At 48.6% G+C, this 14,592-nt stretch overlaps 1 protein-coding gene across 1 annotated transcript in view; it reads left to right on the top strand.

Annotated features, from left to right (window-relative positions):
* The first annotated feature begins 3,746 nt into the window (after window positions 1-3,746).
* Window positions 3,747-14,592, top strand: part of LOC102896788 (FXYD domain-containing ion transport regulator 6) — a 33,831-nt gene continuing 22,985 nt past the window's right edge. The window contains exon 1 of the mRNA XM_006912768.3: window positions 3,747-3,980. The gene's annotated coding sequence lies outside the window, so the exon portion shown is untranslated. The remainder of the gene's footprint in view (window positions 3,981-14,592) is intronic.

Below are 14,592 nucleotides of genomic sequence, written 5' to 3' on the forward strand. Positions count from 1 at the left end.
GATTAGAACTCCTCCAGCCAAGAAGTTAGGGAACAGTTCTGTCCTAGGGATTGAGGGTTTAGCATTTGCCTGTGTGGGGTGGGGAGAATCCCACTTCCCCTCTTTAGTTTTTATGATTACACTAGTAATAAAATAATAAAATTGATGCAAGACTAGAATAACACAGAAAAACCAATTTAATATGTGCGCACCAGAGAATCACAATATGATGCTCAGACCATAAAATGAGGCTCAAAGAAATGACGGAAACCGGAACCTTTTTATACTTTTAGACAAACAATAAATTTGCGATAAATTGATAGGACAAAGAAAGTTAGTGCTCAATGGAAAGGAATCTAAGCGAGCTTTGGGTTAGTGAGGAGTCTGAACGAAGTTTGGGCTTGTGTAGTAAACTAGTAAAGACATCACTAGGCTTGTTTGTACAAGCTTTCCACTCTGGATTCTTCTGACTTTTGTAATAATGTGTCTCTCAGCCCTCAGGAACAGGGAGGGCACTTATCACGTGGGAGATTTATCTCCTGCTTTTATAGAGACAGAGAGGTCAAGGTTTTCTCCTTGCATGGGCAGTTTCTTAACTTTAATTCCAAATAATATGCTACTGTGGGATATCTTGGGGTGGCCTGCCCTGTGCCCCTAGAGGACAGAATCTGCTCTGGTTTTGTACTGCACACCCTAGGATGAAATGGCACCCCAGAATCTTCTTGTGTTCACCTTGGAGGGTTACCTGCTGGGAAGGGCAGGAGTCTCCCTTCCAAGATTCCTGGTCTTGCTCCTTTAATTTTCCCTGCAGGCCTTTAGCTTCCTATCTACGGCTGTGTGACCCAGGCACTGACATAACAAAGACCTACTTCTGCTACAGCATAAGGGAACTGGGGCAAGTACTATCCAGATGGAGTTTTAGCTGTACAGTTGTAAGTCATTTAGTCAGCTGAGCACACACTTTAAAGCATGTAGCACTCTCTTACACTCCAAACAGTTATACCGTCCTCTCAAGCCCTAGGTCTCCCATGGCGCCAATACTGGAGGCGGGTGGTTCAGAAATGGTTTCTTCCCTTCTTTCACTATGGCTATGTAGTCTTGCCCCAGCTCGCTCGCTCGCTCTCTCTCTCTCTCTCTCTACTTTCACTATGGCTATGTAGTCTTGCCCCAGCTCACACTCGCGCGCACGCTCTCTCACTCTCTCTCTCTCTGTCTGTCTCTCTGTCTGTCTCTCATTCTCTCTCTCTCTGTCTCTCATTCTCTCTCTCTTTGCTTCTTGGGCCTCTAAGGAATTTGGGTTCTCTTCATTTGGGATTCGGGCCCATTTCTTACTTCACATTAGCATTTCTCTCCTCATAGCCCCTGAGCCATGGCTGAGAGTTCCCTTGCTACGGCCAGCTACTCCCCAATTTTTGCTTGCAACAGTTTTCTTGATGCTCTTCAGCGGCTTTTCATTCTCCTGAGGATTAAGGTTGGAATCATCCAGGAACTATCAGGCCTGCCTAGTCTGGCATCTGCTTCCTTTTCCAGCCTGTCTCCTCTGTTCGGGATCCTTCCATGACATGCTCCTTCTGCCTCAGGGCCTTTGCACATGTTCCTTCTGTTCCTGTGTCAGAATCATTTCCCACGCCCATCTGTCATTCTAATTCCTGGCTCCTTCATCTCATTTCCTTAACATCTCCTGACCCTTCAGATCACTTCTCAAATGCTACCTCCTCAGAGTTCTGAACCATGTTTTAATTACATGCTTATTTATGAGACTATTTAATAAATGGCTATCTATCTCACCTATTAGTGTGTCTTTCCTTTCAGTGTTGTACCCTGGAGCTTGGCCCAGGGCTAGTAGCTCCTCACACCAATACATGTGTTGAAAGAATGAAGCAGTTGGTGACCTTTCTTTAAAACCCATGCCCACATGTTTCATAGGGTAGGGACTAGATGTGTTTCTTCTCCCCCTAGAAGAGAGAGAGGACTCCCTCTAGAACAAGCTTGTGTGTGACTTCACAGCCGCGTCACCCCAAATTCCTTCAGCAGTGCCCCTGGATGGACTGAGAAGAAACACCATTCGAGAGGCAAGCCATGGCCCTTTCTCATGTGAATGTACCTCCTGGTATCCCTCTGCTACTTTTCAGTGGTCAGCACTGTTAGGCAGAGGTACCTGCTCAGTAATTTGGCCAAACTCTTTAAAATTTTCTGGCAAGAAAGGGACTGGTATGAGCAGGTGGTTCAGCTTTGGAGTTCTGACCCCTAGCCTTCCCTTTCCTTAACAGGCTCGCAAAGCTTGGGTTTGACCTGTCCTTGCCAGTAGGAACTCCAAAACAGCAACACAGAGAGGTGTCCAACAGGCAGAAGTCAAGGGCATCTGGGAGGGATTAATCTACTTGCTCAAGAGCAGAGGTCTAGTAAGTGTCATGGGCTGATTTCTCACCTAGACCAAAAGAAGAGGGAGAAGGACATTGTAACCAAGTTCTCAGCTTATAAAGGAAAAGACAGGTACAGAAAGCTTGTGTAAAGTCACACAGATCAGAGCTGTCTTCTCGAGTGTCTCCCTGAGGAGGCTACTTCACTCTCTCAGTAGTCATTTATGGCTTCCAAATCTGTGCAAAGCATTTCTTGAATATTTCCTGTCTTGGGGTTTTGAGACATGACCATTTATTAAGATAATTAAATCATCTAAGGTTCAAGCTGGGAGGGGCCTGAAGATTATCTAGCCATTTCCTTCATTGCACAAATGAGAAAATGGAGGCCCAGGGTTGGGGTGTTAGATGTATGGCTGGGTCTCTTCCTAGCAGTACCCATTGTCCCTATAAGGAAGTCCCAGGGGGCCCTGCCCAGGCCTGGACACTCCCAGCCTCTCTCAGCATCTACCCCTCATGCTGTTTGCCCCCATCTTGGCTCAAGCTGGGCAGTCTCATGGCAGGCAGCACGGCTTCCTGGCTACCGAGTGGTCAGCTCTTGCTATGTTTCTGTTTTCTGCCAGTGCCTGGACTCTTCCCTTCCTACAAACCTGCTCCTGGTGAGGACAGCTGGTTTATTCTAAGTGCTAGGCTAAGACTCCCAGGAGGTCAGGGTTCTCAGAGCCATTTTCACATGGGAGGAAACTGAAGCTCGAGAGCTTCCTTCAGTGATTTGCTCTAGATCACGTCACAGGCTGAATTGCAGAACTAAAATCTAAATCTTCAAATTCAGTTTGCCATCTTGAATTTGGACCCTGAGGAGTGAGCTGGGGAGAGGGTAGTGCTGTGACCTGGCAGGGCCAGGATGGGGGACTCTGAAAAGGGGGTTCTAGGCAGCAAATCTGTGGTCGGGGCGAGTGTCCCACTCCCAGAACCCCACCTGCTCTAGCTTAGATGACGATCACAACCAGAGCCCGCGCGAGCGCCTATGACACAGCCATTCATGCTTTTGGTGCACATTCCCCTTAATTGCCAAGGCTCCAATTAACGTGGGTTGCAGTGTCTGGTGCTGGGTTATTTTCTCTGATTTTCCCGTTCCCCTCAGTTTACTATTTCAGAGTGACACTAGCTCTGTCATTGTGTTTGTCTCGCTCCCTTCCCACCCTCACCAGAGAAAACCAAAAGGCAGCAGCAGTTGGCAAATCCGTGCTGGTACTGGCCCGCCCCCTCGGCGGCAGGCTCCTGTTGCTTCTCGGAGGTGGCCGCCCTTTGAAAGAATCCCTCCCTCACCCGCGGCCGAGGCGGCGAGCCGGGAGCAGGAGGGCTGCGCAGGGCGAGTGGAGAGGGGTCTGCGCGGGGGCTATCCAGAAACCAGCCGGACCGCGACTCGGCGGCAGCGGTCCCCCGGGCAGGCCGGCCGAGCCCCGCCCACCGCTCCCCACCCCCGCTGCACGCGCCTCTCCCGGAGCCCAGCCCTTAGCCCGAGGGGAGGCGGGAAAACAGAGAAAGCCTCTCCCACCGCCCTGCCTGAGCCACCCCACTCCCAGCTCCCCCGGACTCGGCACGTCCTCCAGGGATCGTCTCGGAGGGGAGTACGCTGTGCAGGTAAGCGGCTGCGGACGTGGCAAAGTTGGGTTCTTCTACCAGGAGGGGGAGGCTCGGGTGCGGACCGATCGCGGGCACCCCGGAGCTGCGGGGTTTGTTTGTTTCAGTGGGTGTGAGCCGTCCTCCGAGGCAGCTGCCGCTTGGGCTGCGGAAACTGGATTAGGATGTAAGGGAGGATGTGGGCGTCGGAAGGGGAGAGGGGTCTCTGAGGGGAGGCAGGCCATGGCAGTGGGGGTGAAACTGCTGGCTGGAAACTCACTTGCTTCTGCCTGGAGCTTGAGGCTCTGGTTTTTAGAAGGGGAAAGGGCTGCATCCCCTCCCCCTGTATCTAGGGGGAGCCTTCCCTTTGTTACTTGGAGGCTGTGGACACTGGAGTAGAGCGTAGGGAGATGGCTGGATGTTGAGTGTGGACACATGAGCAATACAAAATGGGACTTGCTGATTTCGGGCTTGGACGCTGGCTGGGCAGTGGGGGAAGGCAAAGACGGGCGGAGGTTCCAGGGCATGGGGATTCATGAGAACATCTGCATCAATTTTTTCTCCTTCTTGTTTATCCAGTCTTGATTTCTTCTAGGAGCCCTGAACCCCGCTATTTTCCCCTTTTTTTTTCATGCCCAGCTCCTTTCCCCAGCAGGGCTGGTCCTAGCAGAACCTCTCCCATTGTGTCTTGCCCGGCTTCCGCGGAGAGTTGGAAGAGCAGCCAGTGGCTCCTGGTGCTTGCTTCTGGCTCTTACAAGTGGTGGCTGATAGAGAAAGCACCCAAAGGTTGGAGCAGGGAGCAGTTGTGCTGGAGAAATGGGCCTGTCCAGGCCCTGCTGCCAACTTCCAGATGTGGGGGGCTGAGGCAGCTGAGGCTTCTCCCCAGCAATGTGGCCTCGATCTCTACTTCCTTTGTCTCCTTGGCAGTGCTCCCTGGCTGGGCCCAGATTTCCAGATTTGGAGATGGATCAGTGGGCAGCCCACGTCCCCTGTAAAATGACCCCCACTCTGGGGACCTAGTGCCCTCATATTATGTATGTGTGGATATGTATGTCTGCTTCCACAACTTAGCCTTTTGCACGTGACCTGCCTGTTAGTTGCCATGGTAACTCCTCTTCAGTTCTCAGCCTCCCTCCTTTTCCTGCCCATTCCTCACCTCCATATCTCCTCCCCTCCCCCCAGCATGGTTGCCTAGATACTGATTAACCCTGGCTTCTCTGGGTAGGGGACCCTGGGTAGCTAGCTTCCACCCAAGCTGACATGGCCCCTTGCCTACTCCACTCACCCCCACACTACACATCACAAACACACTCCAAACACCCAAACGCATATACATACCACACTACACACACCACACACCCTACTCACCACACACACTCTGTAAACATACCACTTATACACATACATCACAATGCACACCAGATACACCATACGTATACCTCACCACAATACACCACCCATGATGCTACCCATACACCCTGCTATTATACTGTGTATATTCACACACCAACAATAACACATCCCATCCCTTCCCCAACACACGCGCGCGCACACACGCACAACAGGCGTGTGCACACTCACTATTCTTCTAATTAGGTCTCAGCTTGGAAGAGAAGACGTTTCCTGTCTTATCTGGCTCTGTGCCAGGGCGTGTAGGGGAAAGGCTCAGGAGGCCCAGAGGGAAAATTTAAATCTCTCCCATTGGGGCTTTCTAAACCCTGCCTTGCCCCTGAGAAAGCCTGGCCCATCAGAAAAGTCTCCACTCAGCCCCCAGTCTTCCTGCCTAACAGGATCAGGCACTCCGGGACCAGCAGAAGGTTCTGATCTTCCACAGAGGAGGCAGGAAAGGTGACCGTGCACAAAGAGTGAAAGGAGATGGGAGGGTAGAGAGAGGAGACAAAGAGAAAAAAGGAGAGGGAAGCCAGAAAAGGCAGGAGGAAGAGGAGCCAGGTGAGTTTAGAAAGTAGGCGTAGGGTGATCTGCTCCTGTCTGGGATCTAGGCCTTCCTCTCTCTCCCAAGCACATTTTCTTGCTTCCTGCTTGGCTCCTCCAAACACATTTGTGTATAGAGGGGAAGAAGCAGTTTGCAAAGGGCTCCAGGCTTGCCAGGGCTTTTCCAAGACCTGTGGATTCTGTGGTTGTCAGGTGGTAGACTGGAGAGAAGAATCTCTGTCTTGGCCTTTACGCAATTTTTGGACTGACCGAGGACCCATTTCATCTGATCCTTCAGTGAACTGGTTTAAGTACCTACTATGTGTTAGGTGCTGGAGACATGAAGGTGAAGAGGAAGACACAGTTCCTTACCTCAGAATCCTAGGTTTCTCAGAGCCAGAAGGGGCCTTGAGGGAACATCCAACGTGGACTTCACTAAAGAGAGAAACTGAGGCTCAGATGGAGAAACTGAGGCTCAGATGGGGAAGCTGAGGCTCACACACCCAGTAGTGGCTAGGACCTTCTGAATTTTCAGCCAGGATTTGTGACCTCTTACTGCTTTTCCCACATTTCTTGCCTTCCTTTTTCACTGACAGCAACCCTGTGGGGACGAGTATGGCCCTTCCAAAGTGTGGGTTCCCTAGTGCAGCGGTCTTCAACATTTTTGGCACCAGGTACCGGTGCCCCTATGAGAATCTAATGCCTGATGATCTGCGGTGGAGCTGAGGGGGTGATGCTAGTGCTGGAGAGTGGCTGCAAATACAGATGAAGCTTCACTCTGTGGCCTGCCACTCACTTCCTGCTGTGTGGCCAGGTTCCTAACAGGCCATGTACTGGTACTGGCCTAGGGGTTGGGGACTCCTCCCTAGTGGATAGTGAGCTTACTTCTTCACGTTTTCTTGGAGAGTGTGGCAAGAAAAGGGGATGGGGAGAAGGAGCAGTTTCCTAGACCCTGGAAACGCCCCATAGCCTGAGGCAAGCCAGCCCACCTACATCTCCCATAAATCAGAGCACACATTCCCCTGCCCACCCCCCCTCCCACCCTGTTGGATTTAGGTGGCTGCCATCTGGATGGCAGACTGTGCCAGGTGGCCCCCAGGACTCACTGTCTAACAAATCACCCACCAGCTTCTGCCCGAGTGGCCTGGAGGAAATAAAACAGTTATGACAGGCACAGCCCCAGGAGGCAGAGAGCCTGAGCATAAAGGCTATGAGCGCAGAGGCACAGACCCAGGTTCTAGTCCAGGCTCTGCCCCAAAGGCAGGTGTATTTATTCCACAGATATCCTTTTGGATGCAAACTGGGTTTCTGATGAAAGCAAAGAATGGCTTAGATTGATGTTAAGCAAGTGAAAGCCTCCAAGATTTTAGGCCTCTATTTCTACATCTATTTTCACGTCTGTCGATATTTCCTTGTTTTTAGGGGGTTTAGATTCCATGATTTTCAAGGTGTTTCATCCTCTAAATTTTTGTAGCTTATTCAGTCTGAGAGAGATCTCTTTTCTCTCTAGATGCCAAATCGTACTCATTATTTCATCAAACAGGGTTGCAGCCAAGCTGAGCAGGAAAGGAAATGGTCTTTCGTTACTCTGGAGAAAGCTTCCCCTTTTACTCAGTGGGACAGGAGGTACCCAAGAAACTGAGACCAAGTTTTCTTATCTCGGGTTGTGGGAGCCGGCCCCTCCTGGACACTGTGGTACCTGTTCTGTTTTGCTGGGACAAAAACTGGGGCTGGGCGCAGTCTTGAAAGGGGTGTCTTCTAGAGAGGATGAGATCCAGGGCCATTCTTTGGTGGGCCTATGAAATCTTCCAGAGGGAGAGTCTTTGGCCAGCTGGAGAGTGTGTCAGGAGGTGCTGGTCAGTTCTCTCTGCCCCTAATAAGAAGCAGGATATCTCCAGCCCAGACAAAAGCTTGGAACCAATTTGGCAGCATCTTTTCTGCTCTGGAATAGGAGGGATGAGGGGAGACCCTGACCTAGGAAAGTGTGAAATCAGCTTGGAGTCCTCACAGGAACATGCTTGTTAGAAAGATATGCAGGGAGCACAAGGCCCAGGAAGGGGGCTGAGGCCCTGGGACTGTGGCTGCTCCAGCTCAGAATATCTGATCTGGGTTGGAGGGGGCCAGGGATGAGGAAAGGTGTAGTTGGACTGACAGGGACCCCCACCCAGATGGAGTGCAACGCCAGGCCTCCAAAGACTTGAGGCCGAGATCTTAAATTCATTTATACATCATTTTAACAAATGTTAATCGAGTCCCTCTAACATGCCAGGTTCTGTGGGCTTCTCAGGGGCCACAGAGCTGTGAAATGATGGTTTCTAATTCACCTGAGCCCTCCTGCTCAGATATACCAATTGATTTGTCCTGTCCCTTCCTCTGTCCCTGCTTACCTCACCCCACCTCCCACCGTGAGGGCTCTGCAACCTTCTTCAACAGGAAGGCTCCCCACGCTCACTCACATGCTCACTCACACTTGCACACTTTCCCTTTCTCACACATACATAATCTTGCAGACCTAACACATAGGCATGTGCTCACAGGTTCCCACACACTCTCACCTTGCCCAGCTGCAGTCTCTCACCCAGACCATTGTGATGGCCTCTTCACTTCCATCCTCTCAACCCTATCCATTTTTCCCACTGATCTAGTTATGTCAGACCTCCTGCTGCTTCCCATTGCTTATTAATACAGACAGGTGCCTGCACTGGCACTCAAAGTTCTTCATGACCTGGCTGCAACTACTATTCAGGCACCTTCTTCAGGTAGTAGTCATCCCAGGCCTATAGTTCCTCCTTTCTGCCTCCGCTCAGGCCCTTTCTGAGCTCTCACTCCAGCCTGCTGACTAGGGTGGGGGTGGCCTTTGGAGATACACATACTTGGATTCTAATCTGGGTTCTGATGCTTGCTAGTTTTCTTAACTTTTCTAAGCCTCAGTTTTCTTATCTGTCAAATGAGCATGAGAATTGAGCAGGGTAAGCTCTGTAAAGTGCTTTGTGTGGTACCTAGTACATAGTAAACAGTCAGTAGATATTAGCTGCTATAATAATAATAATAGCAATGACATATTATTGTTATTAGAATGACATTTTGTTGTTATATCATCCTTTGAAGTGGCTCTCAAGCACTCATTCTTTCAAATAGCTTTTCCTAATTCCCAGTAAACAGACATGCTTTCCTCTTCCCTTTACCTCTGAATGTTCCACGGCCCACTGTGCTTGCGTTTTAGCTTATATCCACACCTTCTCCTTGCTACCCCCACCTACCTCTTCAAAGACAAAGTCTGCATGTCCCCTGGACAGTGTTTGGCTTGGTGACAGACACAGAGAGAAAGCCCAATGAGTGTGTGAGCTGAACATAGGTGGGAAAAAGCCCTCACCCATCAGGAGGTGTCGAAAGCCCACTTGTCCTTCCAGGCTGTCTTCTGCCTGTCACTCATATCCAGGTGCATATCACACTTTTCTAACATGTACATTTCTTCATTCCCATGCCCAGTTCCTTTGGCAGAGTCTAAAACTAAGAATTTGACTCTATCTTAGGTCTGGGATACTTAAGGGCTGAAGCCGATGGAGGTTGCTGATTCATCATAGCATTTTGGTGATTGGGATTTGACAGAGACCTAGAGAGCAGAAGTGAGGAAGTGGGGGAGGGGTGCACTGTGAAAGTTTTAAAAGTCTTCAGAAATTTGATGCAGATCCTTAGGTTGTTCTGAGCTTAGACTGGATTTGGACTTAAAGGGATAATGATGCTGAAATACCCATTCATTCCGTCATCAGCATTTATTGAGCAGCTACTATGCTAAATTCTGGGGATCCAGAGATGCCTAGAATGTTCCTCTGCCCCTAAGAAGCTCATAGTCTGATGCGGGAGACACACTAGCGATGGCAGTACGTGGAAAGAAATATGGGCCTTGGCTCTGTTGGAATAGGGGAAATGAGGGCAGATGGCAGGCCGTAGGGAGGGCAAAATGTGTTTCCTGAAGCAAAGATAAACAAATAAGCAAACCCTCCATGCATGCACATGTACCTACCCTCACCACCCAGAGGTAGGGCAGATTACCAGGCATGTGGGCCCCATCCCATGGTCAGGGTTCCTCCCCAGGCATACTAACCCCCAAGCAAGATAGTGTGAGTATATGCAAAGTACTCTGCAGGGTCAAACATGCAGGCCAGAGTTGTGCTTTCAAGGAGGTGGGCTGTTGGGCAGAGGTTGTGTAAGCTGATCAGCGAAGCTTCCTGGTTACTGTGATGGTGTTGTGAGCAGGGCCTGGGCCTCTGGCCCTAAGTGCTGTTCTGAGTTTCTGTTCCTGCTGCTGGGTGGGACTGCTTGTCTGGCCCCTCTTGAATGGGTCTTTGTCAGCAGGCGTGTGGAGGAGGTGATCCCTTTGCTGGCCTGACTCACTCATGCCCGCCCAGCTTGCTGGGGCCCGGCCTAGGGCTTCTGTGCAATGTTGCCTGCCAACCAGACTCCCTGTAACTGGACTGAGATCCTCTCAGGGGCAGGGGCCTAGGCCCCAGTGCTGGCAGGTAGCAGGTCCGTGTCCTGCTCCCCAATTCACTGGACAACTTGTGTCATTAGTCTGTGCTGGAGTTGGCTGCACGATACTGCTCTGTGTGCCTGCCTCTGAGGGCTGTTATGCGAAGCCCACGGGATAATGGCTGAGATGTTGGCAGTGACAGTGGGGTGGCAGCAAGGCACTGTGCCCACTCTAGTGGGCCAGCTTGGTGTTTCTAGGGAGACTTCTAGAAACCAGGCCTGTGTTTGTGATTTGCGAATTCTGTTTTCCTTTCTAAGGAAGGGGCCCTATTTCTTTTCATGGTCAGTTATTTTCTTCTTCTGACCCAGTTTCTCTTCCCCAGAATTCACTCTATGTTAAAGGTAAAGGTGCCTCCTGGTTAAAATAATGTATTCTGCTGTATAATAAAGGAGTTTTGTGCCTACCACTCCCCCTGTGCAGCCAGGCTGGATGAGTTCTGGGCTCTAAAGAAACAGCTTTGAGTCATGGGGAACTACGAGCTCAGGTATCCCCCTTGATGAATGAAGGATAGTGAGGCAGATCCAGTGATGGGGTTACTCAGGGAGGCCCTGCCAGGCCTGAGAGTCCCATGACAAGAGAAGACCCATTAGGAAGGGACCACCCTGGGAGGTGTCAGCGGGAAGGGAAGATCTGGGCCAGAGGCGCTCCGCCCTGCTCCAGTGCTGTCTAGCAGCCTTCGAGATAGTGCGGGGGTTCAGTAGTGTCCAGCCACTGTGAGTCCCTTAGCCTACTAGAATGTCACCACCCTCTGCTTTCTCCTCAGCTCCAGGCTTTGAGTCCTGTTGGCTCGACCACCCCTCTCTGGAACTTCGTAAAGGGACCATCATTTTAAGTTAGGCTATTAAACAGAATAATTGAGGTTTAATTGTTTATTTGATGGGCGTTAAAATGCCAATCTAGGGAACAGGTTGCATTTTCTCTGGAGGCCGAAGATCCATCAGTGACCTTTGGTTGGACCCAAAGCACTTGGTTTTAAATGGCAGCTTTAAAAGCTTTTGCTGGATTTGGCTCTGGGCTTCTATGGTTCAGAAGCACCAGACAGAAAGCATCAGACACTGATCAGGGCACAGGGCTCCCTCCATACAGTGTGCCAGGAAGGTCATGAGATGGGATTGGGGACTGTTTTTGTTTTTAACTGAATTTTAAATTTTTACTTATTTTTTAATAGACCTTTCAAAAACAATTTTAGATTTATGAAAATACTGAGCAGATAGTACAGAGTTCCAGTCTACACCCTCCCCAACACACACACACACACACAGTTTCCCCTATTATTATTAATATCTTACATAAGTGTGGTACATTTGTTACAAATAAAAATAAAAATAAAAGGCCAAAGTAAGACGCAACCAACATTCATCTGAGATCCAAACGAATAACTTTTGGGGAGCAACGATTCAGGCAGAAACCCAAAGTGTTCCAATTAGCGGGTGAAGACAAGGGTTTTTTTATGAGGAAGGAAAGGGAATAGCTGCATTAATAGAAGGAAGGAATTTCTATTGGTGTTAACAAATCAAGGAAGGAATTTCTGTTGGTGCAGATAAGCTAAGTTATTCTTTAGCTATACATGGTGGTGCTAATCCTAAAGAATGTCTTAATTTTCAGTCTGGTAGTCAGAATGTCTGCTTTCCATTAGCTTTGCAGACAATTGTTTGGAATACAATGTTGCATTGGCCCAGTTCAAGAGTTATTTTGCCCAGTTCAGACATTCCAAAGGCATATATGAGGAGTAAGATGTGCAAGGAAGTTCCTCTGGGGTGGCGACTCCAACTCCCTTTGGAATGGCTCTGTTTACATTATTTTTCACACAAATAATGAACCAATATTGACATTATTATTAACTAAAGTCCAGAGTTTATTCTGATTTACTTAGTTTTTACCTGATGTCCCTTTTCTGTTCCAGGATCCCATCCAAAATACCACTTTATATTTAGTCATCGTGTCTCCTTAGGCTCCTCTTGGCTGTGACAGTTTCTCAAGTTTTTGATGACCTTGACAGTTTTGACTGGTCAGGTATACTGTAAGATATCCCGCCATTGGGATTTGTCTGATGTGTTTTTCATGATTAGATTCAGCTTATGGGTTTGGAGGACAAAGATTGCAGAGGTAAATTCCCTGCTATTTTCATCACATCACATCAAAGGTACTATTAGCGTGATTCATTACTGTTGCTGTTGACAGGTCCGAGTTTTCAGCCCCTTTCAGTGCCCACCTCCAGCACAATTCTAGGGCCTGGTGATTGGAGCTGTGCTCTTTCCACTCTCTGAGATAAACATATCAATCTGTTAACTAGTGCTCACTGGCTGTCTGCACCACCCCACCTTTTCCAAGTCATGGAGCAGCACAGAGACTTGTCAGCTAGAAGAGCCTTATAAAAGAGAGAATAAAACAGAATGTGAGAGGTGCACAATCAGTGCTAATGATAGGCAATAAGTACTTTTTGAGTCTGGAGAGAGAAGTTCAGACTATAGGCTGGAGTGGTAGTTGGGCAAAGATAGCATTTGTCAACCTCGAGTGCACATTAGAATTAGTGGGGAGATTCTACAAATTACTGATGCCTTGGCGACACCCCTGAGTTTTTAGTGGGGCTTAGTTAATTCCCAGGCATCATTATTATTTCAATTATTTTATTATTAAAAGGCTCTCTAAGTGCAGCCAGGGTTGAGAACTGGAATAAACAGAAGGGAAGGGCATTCTAAGTGAAAGGAAGGGAATATATAAAGGCACGGATATCAATACACGCATGGCAGGAGACATCTTCGCTGGAAGTAATGGGAAATATCCTGGAAGGGTAAAAAAGGATAAACGTAGAGGTTTTATATACCAAAATTAAAAGTTTCAATAAAAAAAAAAAATACATAGGATACTGAAGCATTGTGATTGCATTTGCGTTTGGTAGGGAAGTGATCAGAATACACGTTAAGTAGATTAGTCATTCAATTATCAATGTCTGGGACAGATTGGAGGGAGGAGGTTAAAGATGGGTACAACTACTCCAATATTAGGCAAGCTACTGCAGCAGCCCAGGAAAGCAATAATGAGGCTCTGAACCGGAGTGATCAATGGAAAAGAAAGACCAGATTGTAGAGATATTGCAGGAATAAACATGGCTAGGACTGGGAGGGAGGGAGGAAGCCCTGAGAATTCTGTTAGACTGTCAGCTCCACGAGGCAGGGACTGTGCTGTTGGAGTTCCCTCAGTGAGGAGACAAGTTCCTGGACAACTGTAGGCCATCAATAAATGTTTGTTAATTGGTTACTGGAAGCATAATGGTGCCATTCTTTCCCAAATTACACCTTGTTCCAAAATTACCCTCCTTTTCTCCATCAATTTCTCCACCTAAATGCAGGCAAATCTCAGCAGTTTGGAAAGCAATCTGATTAAAATAACTCAGGAAAAGATATAAAATGACTGTTAGAATTGGAAGTATTTACCTTGTAAAAGAAGCGTTTAGTGAAATTTCAAAATCTCTCCTTGGGAGAATGTTGTGGGTGTGGATGTTTTTTTGAGAAGAGAGTGGTCTTTATTTCAGCTCTACACCCTAATCTAATTCTGAACCATGCCAGAAAAAAAGGGAGATCTGCATCAAAGGCTGGCAGTTGCCAGATTAGTGGTTCTATTGGCATCCTCTCTAAGCTGAACTCCAATGGACAGGATCATCTACAACTGCTCTGGGACACCGTCCAGCTCCCAGCATAAATGCACTGATATTCTGCTGGGCAGAGAGCAGTGGGGTGCCCAGAAGCTGCTGTGAGCTGGGTGGGGGCTGAGGAGAGAGACAAGAGTGCCTGTTGATGCCGAGGCTCAGCTAGGACTGATGGGGCATGAATTGTAAACAGCTGGGGTCTAGCAATGGCTGGCATATAAGCCAGGCCTCCTCCCTCCCCATGAGGGGCTCTAGTGTCCCAGCCTTAGCCTAACATCAGTCATCGTGACAGAGCAGAGTTGGGCAAGAAACTGGGAAAGGAAAAAAAAACGATATAATGCATGCTGAAGTTTAATAAAGCTATTTAATTTTATTTGAGTTAGTCTCACCCTAATTTCTCTTCTTTGGCCTGGGTAAGAACATTCCCATCCAACGAGGCCAACTTGGTCTTGAGTCAGGTCAGCATTCTCATTTTCCTTAGTTCCCACACATTTCTACCCTTGCCAGGGAGGCAGCAAGAAGGA

The sequence above is a fragment of the Pteropus alecto genome, unplaced genomic scaffold (genome assembly GCF_000325575.1).
Source record: "Pteropus alecto unplaced genomic scaffold, ASM32557v1 scaffold224, whole genome shotgun sequence".
Classification (NCBI taxonomy): Eukaryota; Metazoa; Chordata; class Mammalia; order Chiroptera; family Pteropodidae; genus Pteropus; species Pteropus alecto.